At 37.1% G+C, this 12,646-nt stretch overlaps 1 protein-coding gene across 3 annotated transcripts in view; it reads right to left on the reverse strand.

The window, feature by feature from the left end:
* MAPRE2 (microtubule associated protein RP/EB family member 2) overlaps positions 1-12,646 on the reverse strand; it is a 112,261-nt gene that overhangs the window by 55,690 nt on the left and 43,925 nt on the right. The gene's annotated exons all lie outside the window — the stretch shown is intronic.

A 12,646-nucleotide genomic window follows, 5' to 3' on the forward strand; every position in this document is an offset into this window, starting at 1 on the left:
TTAATATACATAAAGCACTTTGAAGATGTACGATGTTCTACAAGTGCGACATATTAATAAATATATTAAACTACATAGATCATAATAGTTATGAGCATGACATCAGCTCAGGACAATTATTGTAAAATAAAACAGTTTGAATACTCTGGAATGTAATGGAAAACAAAAAAATGTTAAAAACATGCAAAGAAAGAAAAGCTGTAAGCTTAAGTGTGGTTTTGTTTATGACGGTGACTAAAATTAACACCTTTTTACTCAATGATATATATTCCTCAAGCATATTTGGAGCTCTATCTGCTTGCTTTATTGACGAAAATAAGCTTTTCCTACTTTGACTCTGGTTAATTCTACAGACCCAATACAGTTAGCTACAGGGGACTGAGCCAAATTCTTTTCTGATTCATGCATCAAATTTCTTTTAATTAAGTGCAATATGTTTCCACCACTGCTTTTGTGCTGAAAAACATATCAACTCATTATAAAGTTTGCCTCCAAATTCCATTCTTTCTATTTGATATACTGCTGACATGCCTACACTATAGTCACTCAAAGTACTTGCTGAAAGAGGGTATGGTTTGGAGAAATATGGGAGGAGTCACAACCATGCCTAAATACAATGTACGGTATGTTATCCTGCAAAAATCAAAATAATTTGTCACAGAAAACGGACAGTAAATTAAAAAAATTTCTAAGCAGCAGTAACCTGCCATCAGCAAAAATCCATGTAATAGTGTAGACAAATATATACATTTCCATGGATATCCAAACTGAGGAGCTGTCTGTAAATGGGATGCACAGGCTTCCTCGCAGACTACAAGAGGACTGGAAAAGCTTGGTACATATCCGTACACCCTGGACCTTTACTACAGATTTTCCCATATTTGTAATTGTGCAGTGCTCCACATCTTTCCTAAAAGATTATTCATGGGTTAACACATTTTCAAATGAGTGAATGTATTGTAATGTGCCCCGGAGTCTATCCAACATAGTAACATCTAGTGGGAAACCCGAGGTAAGCGGACTGATGTTGGCTTGATTTGCCTAAAATGCTACCAAGGTAGCCACAGCAATAATGAGTTGAGCCATGAACTACAACGGTCTAGGGAAGAGTGGGACCAGGCCAGAGTTGCCCAGGAAACAGAAGATGGACTAGACTGGAGCTAATGCGTAATCTTTAACAGTTCCTGGGGTTAGTGAGAGATGGTCAGGGCAATTTAGATAGATATCTTTGAGGAGATTGTGCTAATGGGAATGCTGTTTGGGAAAGATAACAGAGATTCTGGGTTAGAGGGACCCTGACTTAAGTGACATGTCACAAGGATCTTGTAAATTGGGAAGTACTTATATTTGAAGTCTAATATTCAATATACTTTAAGATGTTTACTGAGTAAGATGGTTTGTCCTGTTGTTAATCCCAATGAGTGGTTCTAGGAATTCTTGTTCAAAGTAAGGCTTATAAGTCACCCCTTACCAAGAGAGAATGAATCAGCTCAAGAGGACATCGGTAAAATTTGTAAAATTCCAGTTTATTTTCCATTTTTAAAGTCCATTTCAATCATTTGTGCATTTCTGAAAGAACTGGCAATATTAATTGCTACACTACTGGAAACCTGACGCATTTTTAGAACTGGAAGTTGTACTTAAACTGCAAAACTGCTTTAAATCTTCAGCAAAAGTGAAATTTTATTCTTAGAAGTAATAACATGGTGTGGGGGACCTACTGTTTATGCCTCAGTGATTCCTTATAGAAAATGCTCAATTTGCTAGTTTAACTGCCAGCCCTGAAATTCAGCCTTGGATCTGAGAGTCAAGCTGGGTTCTCTCTCTCTCTCATAGAAAAAGTTCTATTTGCCAAATTATGCTCTCAGTGAAACCTGTGTAGTCCCATTGTTGTGTTGACTGCACTGGTGCTGAGGGTTGTTCACTTGGTAAACATTAAAGCAGGAACATTTTTTCAACATCTGGACTGAGTTGAGGAACATTGACAAGGATTTAGCAACAAGGAGTGCCTGTTTACTTTTAAAGGCCCATTATTATGGCCTGTTAGAAACTTAGCTCCCAAGGCCAGAACTGATGAGAGGTTGGGTAGGCATAAATCTGTGTCTGTTACTGAACATTACTGAAATTTGAACTTAATTTTTGCCAACCCTGAGACACGTGGGATTCCTTTTCTCCTTTTTGAACTTAAGAAACATCAATAGAAGATTTTCATCACTGCAGTTTTAGTATTAAAGAATACAGTTGACCTGTTGACTCTAAAAATAAATAGCCAAAGAAATCTTCAGTGATAATTTAATACGTTAAGCTACTCTTTTAAAAAAATATCATTAGTTTTTCCAATTACCAGCAGTTTGGGGTGAGCAAATTTAGCCCATGAGAAATACAATTAGACAAATATAGATCTGTCAAGAAGGAAGAAAGTAATAAACCCATCATAGCAGTCTTCCAAAAGCTAATACTGCAGAAAAACCCACAACGCTTATCTTCGGTGACAGTGGTAACATGAGCTACATGCTATACTACACAGAAAGCACAACTCCACATAAGGAAAACTGTGCAAGGAAATGAACAACCTGAAATTTAAAAGGATGCCCTGAAGTAGCTCTGTAATATCCCTATTTGCATAGTGTTGGTACAATAGTAAGAAAATATTTTATTACAATCAGGGGACAAACACAAATTTCTTAAGGTTAATGCTAAAGAGATGACAATTTTATATTTAAGAATCTAGATGTATACTTTTGGCCATATCATGCAGTTTTTAAATATGACCCATTTTAAAATGGAAATTTCCCATGAAGTCAATGGGGGAGAGGGACTTCAACTCAATCAAACACAAGGATAAAGCCCTTTATTTGCAATGGTTTATAGTGCATTCCTGAATCTTCCTTTATTTCGTCTTTTGAAATAGTTTACAATGTACCACTAAATTCTTTGTACACCACCCTGGAGTTTATTCCAATGGAGGAGATTTTTTGTTTTTTAAATAAACAAAGGAAAAGCTTAGTTGTAAGATCACATTTAAAGTAAATGTGTTCTAAATTGGTGCTCATTTCCTGTATGGATGCTCACACAGACTATCTTATTATAAATCAACAACTATGCAGGAAAAAACAATCCACTATATGTAACACGGGCCAAATTTTCTAAAGAGCACAGTACCCAACATGCTAAGCTCTTTTGAGAGTCTGAACCAAATTTAAAATACATTCAGTAAAGTGCAACATAATGGCTAAAGGCAGGCAGAAAGCTGTGTTCACAACTACTGACCAAGCAACTAAGAACTTGCAGATTTTATTATGTTTGTTACCCTGACTCACCAACCCTTCCCATGCCCACTCGTTTGCATTTTCAACCTGTTACGTTTGTCTTTTTGACTGTATGCTCTTTGGGACAGGGACTGTCATTCATTATGTGTTTGCACAGTGCCTAGCTCAATGGGACCCAACCTAACTGTAGTCTTTAGGCAAAACCACAATATCAATGTTCAGCAACAACTAGAGATAGGAGTTACATCTGGAACTCCATCTTGGGCCTTCCATACCCCATACTTCATAAAAGTTCAGAGCAGAAATTTGCGGCTCACAGACCTCTAACAGTGAAGAGTTAGAAAATGTTCTAGTTAGAAAAAAAGTCATTCTTTTCAATTATGAAAACCTTAAATTGAAATCCATGTAATTGCTAATTAATATTTATCAGTTCTCACATTATATTCATTCAAGTCCTGTTTCAGCAAGACACTTACGCATATGAGTAACTAAGCACTTGAGAGTCTCATTGACTTCTTCGGGTATGTCTACGCAGGGTTGGAAAAAGGCGGGGTGGGGTCCTGAGCCCAGGCTCCAGCCCAAACCCGAATGTCTACACTGCAATTTTTAGCCCTACAACCCAATCCAGGCCAGCTACAGTTATGTCACAGGTCTTTTATTCCAGAGTAGACGTACCAGGATTAATCAAGTGCTTGAAGTTATGCACATGCTTACAATAATCTGATGGATCAGGGTCTTACTGGTTTAGCGTATCCCTTGATAATACATACTCTGATCCAAAACAATACTAGATATTTGTGTGTGGCACAACATACATTACAGGGTATGATAAAAGTGCTCCAGAAATGCTTACAGATAATTATGACTGATAAGAGAAATCATCATCCAGTTATATTTGGGGAGAACTTTTTGAATGTGAAACATTTACTTAGCAATTTTTTTTTCTAAGAAGCAAACAATTGTTGGCAGCAGAAGTTATTTCTGCCAAAAGCAGTAATAGAGGTCAGATAAAGGATTAAACAAATGAGGAGTACTTCCAAATTAGTTTACCCATTTTATGCAATGTATGAAACTCATTTTTCAAAAAACAGAGGATTTTCATAGATATGAAGTAAGAGAAATATGTGGATAAATGGATAAAAAGATTGTTAAAATGGGAAAATCTTGTTCTGATAATGCCAAGGGAAATCTTTCCAGAAGTTCTCCCCTGACAGTACCCAAGATACACATTTTGAATAAAAGGAAAGCTCTCACAACAAAGCTGTTAAAGCAAAAGATATGAACAAATAGGCCAAGATATAGATGAGTGAGGCTGCCCAGGTCTGTGTGGGAAGTCCATTTAAAATTAATAGCTTCTGCAAAAGAATAAAAACCCCAAAGCAGCAGAAAAAAGGGGACGCTTATGATTCACACTGGCCGGCCATTTTTCTATGGGAGAAAAATTATTGATGTCATCCTGAATTGGGGTGGGGGTGGGGGAAGAGGTTGTTTTAAGGTTAGACCTTTGCTGCTGTCTTAACACAGATTATGTGTGGATTCAATATTCAGTTTTGATCATTAGAGAGGCCAATTACTCCTCCTGGGGCTCGCTGTACTGAAAACACTTTCTGGACACAATTTGTGCAAAAAGCTGCAGCACATCCTGCCAACATACGATGCGCACTCTCCAATTTTCAAGCCACAACATATTCGTGTACCAAAAACAACACAAAAAAACAAAACAAAACAAAAAACAAAACAACACAGAATTTTCTCATAGGTCACAGAACCAGTAACTGAAATGAATTATGTTGCAGGTATTACAAATTATCTAGTCTAGTCAATCACCCATAAAAGCTGCAAATATGAAAAACACCCTTCTTACTTGGTATATTTCTCTCCATACCCTGGCCAATACATCAAACCTTTAAAAATGGTGAAGGTCAATCTCTGTGCATTGTACTCAAGTGTTACCAAACAGATTTGAAATAGCATGTTAATTTTTGTATCAAAGCTATGACGTTCTGACCCAGAAAAAAATTAAGGTGTTTGGATTTCAGTGATTGGTTTGAGACCATATTTAATTAAGTACTACACAAAGTATATCATTATAGAATAGCAAACTGTTTGCTAGATAGAAAAATGCCATACCACTTTATTCAAACAAGTTTTCCAGGTCCCAAAACCCAAAAGTACACCCCAAAATGTTCAGACAATACGCACCATTGGGGCTTTGGAGCCAAAACCTTTAGAGTAACCCAATACCCCATTATATTATTTGGCTATTGCTTGCAAGATAATTTTTTGCTTTAAGTTTATTCACTGAGCCAATTGTGAAAATATAGTTAATTTGTAATAATGTAAAGAATTAAATTACAAATTTCATACAAGTGACAATGTTCTTAAAAACACTTTAGGGCACCTCAAAGAATACAAGCCATGTCCAATGGCTTAATTGAATTTTATATATTTTGCGTTTCCAGTCTCACCTCTGCCACAGATAACTGACAAAATTTTTCATTCTTTGGCTACTTTCTCCATAGCTTTTCCTGCCATGTTTTACCACTACAGTATTTTACTGCAATTCAGTAAACTGTACAGACAAATCTGTATCAGACCCAGCTTATGCATAACTGTGTGCTGTTTATGTATTTACATATGCACTGTTTGTAGTTAAACAGTTAGTAGATAACGGTATAACAAGATCCAATGGTTAGAAGTTGAAGCTAGACAAATTCAGACTGGAAATAAGGTGTACATTTTTAACACTGAGGGTATTCACCATTGGAACAATTTACCAAGGGTCATGCTGGATTCTCCATCATTGGCAATTTTTAAATCAAAGTTGGATTTTTTTTTAAAGGTATACTCTAGTTCACAAGTAGATATTTTGGGGGAGTTCTATGGCCTATGTCATACAGGAGGTCAGACTAAATGATCACAGTGGTCCTTTCTGGCCTTGGAATCTATGAATATATTGTCATGTCTTTGGAACTAACATGGATTGAACATTTCTGCATTTGATTTGTGTAGATAGCTTTGCATATCAACCTTCACCAATGTAGTTTAGCTAAGTTTGGCTCGGGTAACGGTACTGGAAGACAGCTATCAGCAGTTTGCCCTGAAGGGATGTGGGTCCTAATCTTTAGAGACAAGCATCAATTTTACAATAATTGATCCCCACCCCAATAGTGTCCATACTCTGATTAGTTGTGTGATGTAACCTGCAATGGAGCTTTTGCTCACAAACATGATTGGGGTTTGGAGAACCCAAGCTTCTTTTTGTACTAGAGCTCACACATTTTATGAGAGCAGCAGCAGTGCACCAAAGAGACTCATCATTAAGACAGGAAAGTCTAAGGGAGCAGTATGAGATGTATATGTTTTTATATATCTGAGCAGCTTGGAACCAATCATTCACAATATACAATATAAAACGGTGTCTTACAATGATGGTTGGATCAATACCCGGTTGGATTTCTGAACTGGCCTTAAGGTAGGAATTGAATGTGGCAAAGCCTAAAGTGTCAATGAGGTAACACTTTCAAAACTGGCCAGACTTCATTTAAAATATTACTGCTGAGGCCTTCTTCAGCTCCGAAGAGTTAAGCTTGAATTGCTCCTTTGATGTTGTCCTCCAGGAGGACGAGATTGGAAATGTTATAGATTTAATGAGCTAGGCATTGGCAATGGTGCTTGATTCCCCTCATTCCAGGGCTTTTCACATTATACATCTGTACATTACTCATTCCCTATATTAAATTTAAGTTGTAAAATTTTAAAAATCTACATAAAATTTAGATAAGGACACCGAGGATGAGTTCTGATCATCTGAGACTGCAATGCTTTGAAAGAGAAGATTAATAAATCTGTGGTTGATCCCCAATGAAATAAATCTTGAACCCACCAAGAGAGACTTTGGATTTTAGATTCTCTTGGTACAGTTGTTCAACTCCTATTTAAATTAAAAAGAGTTGCTAGGCACACTTATGAAGACAATACAACTGTATATGTGGAGCAATTTACAAAAGGTATCATGATATAAATACATTGCTGCTTTATTAGACTCCTGGGTTGGATGCAGCAGACAGCAGATCAACCCATGAGTAGATTATCTTTTGTTCTAAGCAGAGGATGATTAGCAGTTACACATCATGCTTTTCACCAGTATGGGAGATTTCAAAGTGCTTTAACAAAGAGATAAAGATTTTATCCCCATTTAACCGATGGAAAAAACAGCCACTTTTCAAAATTGGCCTTTAATTATGTGTGCCTAAAACTTGAGGTGCCTAAGGCCACATTTTCAGAGATGCTGAGCACCTGCCACTGTCTCTGGCTTTCACTGATGTTGGGGGTACACAGCCATTCTAAAAGGACTGGGACTTCACGGGCTTTCCCACAGTTCTAACTTTAATTCTGTGGAAGTAGAGCAAGGCCTGACAGGGACTGGAAGGGGATTTCAATGCAAACAGTCTCTTCTGTGAGCAAGAGTCAGGCTAACTGTAACCCTGTAGAGAGACCTGTATAGTTCTCTCCCTCCACGCAACTGCTAGAGATAATAAAGTATCTGACTTTGCTGCACCCAACCAAAGAGTGAGAACTGTGTTTTTCTCCGACAATTCTCACCTCCACTATTCCAGTTCAAAGACTGCCAATAGTGTTTAACTGCAAGGTAGTTTTCAGATGGACAAGATTCAGCTAGTTAGTAGGATGAAATCACCAAATAAATTTAATTTTTGACCTATGCAGGATTTTCACCTGCATATTCAGAGCACTGACCTACTGAACCACTTACTCAATGTATGTGGGCTTCAAGATGAGGTATTGTAACACTATATACTCATCCTCACTGGGGGCCTAAGCAGATTCCAAACTCCTCACATACTTGCTAACAGCTAACTATGTATAGCTCATTCAAGCAATAACTAAGCAGGAGTGACGAACAGAACAATTTATGAAGATTCAATGAGTGTGTAAGCAGGAAGGGAAACTACCTAGAGAGGTACAAAGGGAATGATTAGAAGGAACAGGATGAAATTCACAAAAATTGAGGCTAAATATTAGGAAGAACTTCCTGACAGTGCGATCTATCAGACTATGGAATAGCCTCTCCAGGGAAATTGCTTGAGACATCTGAAACTAGAATGGACACTAGAAAGTGTCCCGTAAGGAACAATCTTTCACTGGCAGAGAGAATGATCCCAGTAAATATTTTCTATTCTTAGCTTCTAGTTATATAGAACCAGGAGATGGTTTGTGCCTGACGAGGATCAAGAGCACTCCAATACAAAGTATTTCATAGCCACTCCTGGGTTATACTGTACCTAGAGGACGTAGGGGCATGATCAGCAAAGACAAATCTAATTTTAATTAGCTAATCTTTAATTAACCTCTAACTGTAGTTTCACATGGTCTTCTAATATATTTGTTTAAATACATTAATGCTATTTAATTCCACCTATCCACCATTCTCTAATATACCTCTGGATTTTTCTTACATGAATAATCTCTCAAATTATAGTCATGCCACCCAAAACCAGATTAAAGCAATCCAAAGCCCCCACCTAAATGTTCTACCTCTGCACTATGGCCCTGACAGTTGGGGAGCTGGTGGCAGGAGCTACCCACAGAACAACCATCTGCTTGGCAGGCTTCCAACACCACAGACACCTGAAAACTGGTGATTCCACAGAGTCGTCCGTTTCCCTCCCTGCCAACACCATCTCAGCATCTATAATGGGATGGCAGCACAGAGCCCACACCACGTGTCTTCTGTTAGGTTTGTGTTTTCAAGCTTTCCCTCCCAAGAAATATATATAAATAAGAACTAGAAATATATATATGATTAAATGAAACCCTGGATTCTGACATAATGTGACTGTCTGAGCAGAGGCCTTAATCTAGCTCTGATAACTCCTACTTTTGGTCTGTGCAACCTCAAATAGATCAATATTAATAAAAAGACATATCTGGCTTTAATACTTCAGTCATGTCACCTTTAGTTGTTTCCTTGCAAGACTAAACAGTTGTGTCACTCTCCTTACATTTTTGTTGCCCTATGCTATACTCTCTCCAGCTGCAGTGGATGCACTCGGAAAGCTGATTCTGGTTAGAAACATACTAGTAATATATCTCTATAAACTTAACAATTCATTCCCATTGTAGAGATATTACTGGTTCTAACAGTATTCTTCCTTTCAAATGCACAGACTGTACAACTTCCAAATTATCTTCAGATAGGGTGGCCAAAACTGGACTCTACACTCCCTTGTGGAATAAACTGCCCATTATAAAAATTGTTTGCTCAACATCATTTGATTTATGTAATAAATTCTTCTTTATACAGGCCAATATTCTATTAGCCTACTTTGTTACGGCTGCACAATGAATCAATTTTAATGTTGGGACCAGGGTGGATAAAAACTAAAATTTAAAAAAAAATTGTTTTTTTTTTTTATTTTAAATCCTTGGATTTTAAAATGGGATTGTTTTGATTGTTATTTAAATTATAATAAGTTTTTCTTTCTAAAAATAAACGTGTTTAAAATTAAAATTAGAATTTAATATAAAATACGTTAAGGCCTAAACTCATTACAATCTCTTAAAACATTTAAAGTAAAACATAAATAGGCTGAATTCATGAGCCTCCATCAAAAACTCTGAGTCAAAGGATGCTTGTGCATACAAAGAAAGACTCGGGGGGGGAAAGGACCTAATTTTGAGTTCAAGCTTTATAAATATGGCATAATAGGTCATGTATTGTATTAAGGGCTCGATCCTCTGGGGGCCCTAAGGGTTGTGCTACTGGATGCAAGAGACCAGCAAAGTCATCACAGGCATTGGGACCTGCCCTCTTACTCCAGGAGACACCATCAAGTATCTCATCAGGGTCATCCATTGAGCCCACCTGGATGATCTCATACTCCTATTTTATAGCTTCTTTCTACCTGAGCTCTGATTGGCTTAGTTCTCAAATTATGAATATTTATGACTCCATCCACCATGGAAACTTAGTTTCCGGTTCATGGAAAAACACCGATCTGCCCAGTAACAACCAGCCCTTGCTTTCGGATCTGGGCACTTCAACTAAATGGCCTTGCTCTGTGTCCTTGCACATACACACAGCCAGATACAAACAGAATTAGTTTCTCAACTGCCCCCCTGTCCCTAAACAAATAAAATGGTGCAGTGCAAAAGGCACATGGGTTACATGAGCTGAAGTCTTGGATTGTTGTTAGTTTGTTTTTCTAGTGGTAAGGGTAGGGGTAGGGCGGGAGAGTTAAGTAACAAGGGAGAAAGATTAGAGTACGCAACAAGGAGTAACACTGGTGTTAAAGCAGGACACTGTGGGAAGAATGTACAACATTCTTCAGAATGCAGTCTCTAGCGTTGATTTCAACATCAGGGAACATGGCAGGAAAAAAACCTGCTCCAGCTGCAAGTTGTAAAATAAACCCTATTTGGGAGTATTTTCAAGAAGTTCCTGTACCTCTGAGTAAAAGAGGAACACATGCCAAATGTAAACACTGCAACAAAGAGTTGCAAGGGCTGGTTGTCAAAATGAAACAACATTATGAAAAATAATCCTCAGAAGGCAATGACTTTGAAGATGATGATGTGGACAAGTCTGAACAATCTAGATCAACTAATCAGTAAACTTACTTTTGCACCATTTGTATGGACTGCCTACCATGTCTTACTATGCTAATAAATGTTAACTTAGATTATTACCATAAATTTATGTTTTGAGTAGATTACTTATGAATTTCAAAATGTTGGTGTTCAAAATATAATTGGTATGTTAGTTTGCTGTAGAAATATGTCAGTGTTTTACTGCTATTGCTGGACTTCTGAAGTGATTTCTTAATTGCTCAATATAATCAAATCTCCTAGGTGAAGATTTCCTGTTTAAAAGTAAAGTTTCACTAGGCATTTATTAATTTCAACATTTAAAAATGTTTCTTTTTCAAGTTGTTTGGTACGTTGCTAGAAATAAAAGTTTAACTAGATTTAGATAATCCTTATGCTTTATTATTTCCCCTATAAAACTAAGTTTAGAAAATAAGTTACATCATTGAAACAATGGTACAAGCAGCTGCAGTAGAAGGAATCTTTCCTTTACAATCTCATTTTTTAAAGCAGTGTACTTAGAAATACTAAGTGAGTGAGAGTCACTTTTCCACTCATTTTCTTTCAGAGTCCACCTTAGACATAAGGGGTTATGATTGTCCATCATCTGAAATGTCTACAACTTCAGAGACTTCTGCTGGTACCACCAACAGTGCTGCAATTAAACATGCATCAGACAAAAAATTACCTATATTAAGAAAGACTTTCTTCATAATCCAGTAAAACCATGAATGAATTTGTAATCAGGACCAGCAAATTCCATCAAAACTCCATAAATGAAAAGACTGCTCGGTTCATTTATGCAACAAATTCTTTCTTTCATCTAGTTCAGAACAAATATTTCATTTATATGATTCAATCATTACGACTGGCATACACTCCTCCAGGAAGAGCAGACATTGCTGGAAGGCTGCTGGATACAGCATATGAGAAGGAAATTTGAACACTGTGAAAAAAAAATTAATGAATTTTCCGTCAATCTGAGTGTTGATGGGTGGAGCATGTACACACTGATCCAGTAGTATGTTCCTGTGTCACAACAGAAGATGGGATTTCTGTCTTACAGAAATAATTGATACATCAGGAAATGCCCATACAGCAGACTGCTTAAGAGAAGTAGCAGTAAAAGCTATAACAAATTGCAAACAAATACTAAAGTATCAAGTGCATAGCTTTGTTACAGACAATGCTCAAAATGTAGCAAAGATGAGAAGAAATCTAGAAGAAGATAATGAAGAGAACCTGAAACTTGCAAAATATGGGTGTAGTGCTCACTTGATGCATCTTTTAGCCAAAGACTTAAGTATAACTCCAGGAATAAAGAAAAACGTAGTTTAAATTGCAAAATACTTCTGTTACAACTGCTTCAGCTTCACTGAAGAGAGCAGGAAACTAATTCTCTCCCAAAATGTACAATGGAATTAATTGGTTGACTGTTTTGAGCTATTTATTAAGAACTGGCCTAGCCTGATGACAATTTGCAAAGAAAAACATGACAAAACAGATGAAACTATCAACATAGCCAAAGTAGTCAGCATCGGACTAATGTGGAATATACGCTGAATATACTGAAACCTATTTCCATAGCACTGAAAAAAATGCAGAAAGATTGCTGCTGTATTGCTGATGCTGTTGAAATTTGGAAAGAATTGGAGACATTGAAGAAATACTCAACAAAGCTAAATTCCAGGGAGTAAAGAGCGGATGGATCAAGCAGTTACTACACCTCATTTTCTTGCCAATATTCTCAATCCAAAGCACGAGGACAG

Source organism: Emys orbicularis, chromosome 2 (assembly GCF_028017835.1).
Source record: "Emys orbicularis isolate rEmyOrb1 chromosome 2, rEmyOrb1.hap1, whole genome shotgun sequence".
NCBI lineage: Eukaryota > Metazoa > Chordata > Testudines > Emydidae > Emys > Emys orbicularis.